Source organism: Propithecus coquereli, unplaced genomic scaffold (assembly GCF_000956105.1).
Source record: "Propithecus coquereli isolate 6110/MARCELLA unplaced genomic scaffold, Pcoq_1.0 Scaffold39, whole genome shotgun sequence".
Classification (NCBI taxonomy): domain Eukaryota; kingdom Metazoa; phylum Chordata; class Mammalia; order Primates; family Indriidae; genus Propithecus; species Propithecus coquereli.
Window position 1 is genome coordinate 7,114,009 of NW_012149618.1, and position 1,449 is coordinate 7,115,457.

A 1,449-nucleotide genomic window follows, 5' to 3' on the forward strand; every position below is an offset into this window, starting at 1 on the left:
GATATGAGGTAGAAATCCAATTTACTTTCTTTCATATGGATAGCCAATTCTTCCAGCCCATTTATTGAATAGTTTATCCTTTGCCCATTGATCTGCAATGCCATCTTTGTCAGACATGAAGTTTTCATAAATGTAAGGACTTCTTTCTGGGCTCTCCATACTTATGCTTGGTTTGATTTTCTTTCACTTGCCAATACCAAGCTATCTTAATAACTATATCTCATAATAAATGTCCTCATCTAGTTCCATTTCAACAATGTCTTGGCTATTCTTGGCCCTTTATTCTTCCTCATAAATTTTAGAATCTGCTTGATAAGTTCTACGAAAATCCCATTGGAATTTTTATAATTTAATTTGATGTATATTTCTGAGACTTGTAAAAATTTCAAACATACAGAAAAGTTGAAATAGTGTAATGATCATATGAATAATCACCACCTAAATTCAATAATTGTTAAGATATGTCATATTTGCTTTACTCAAATATAAGTATATTCATAGAGATTATATATATTTCTGAACATTTGAAAATAATAGGTATGATAGCATTTCACTCAAATATTTCATTGTTAATTTTCTAAAAAGAAGAGCCTACTTCTTCATAATTATAATGCCATTATTACCCCTAAGAAAATTAACAAATCCCTAATATCCTGCTATATTTAGCCCATTTTTAAATTTTCCCAATTATCCAAAAATGTCTTTAGAAATTAGTATTTTTTATATCAGGATCCAATTGAGGTACACATATATGTCTCTTCAGTCTCTTGCATTCTGGAATAGTCCCCTCATCATTTTTTTTTCATGACCTTGACTCTTTGTAGCTACTGGATTAGTTGCTATAGACTGTCTATAGACTGTTCCACATTCTGGATGTGAATGATTATTTCAGTATAGTGTCATTTAACTTCTTCCTCCATCTTCTGTATGTCCTATAAATGGGAAATTAGGCTTGGTTATATTCACATTAGTACTTTGGGCACAAATACTTCAAGGTTAATGTTGAGTACTTCATACTGCATTATATCATGAGTCACATAATGAAAGATTATCCTACCCTTACTAATGCTGAGTTTGCTCTGTGGGTAAGAAGTGACTGCCAGATCTCTTCATTATACAAGTACATTGTTCCCTTTGCAATTAGCAAGTAACCTGAGGCATCATATTTACACACTTTGACACTGTGTAAATATCTTCTTCCCAAATAATTTTCACCCAATGGTTTTATACTCATTTACAATCTTTGAATCAACAAATGATAAGTATGTTGAGGTTTTCGTAAGAAGCAAATTGAATCTATAAATCAATTTAGGGAAAACAGACAAGTTTGTAATATGGAGTCTTCTTATCCATGAACATGGCATATCTCTCCATTTACTTAGTTCCCTTTTAAAATAGTTTTGTTATATGTTATAAATTTAATTGTAGCATTGTTCACAATAGCAAATA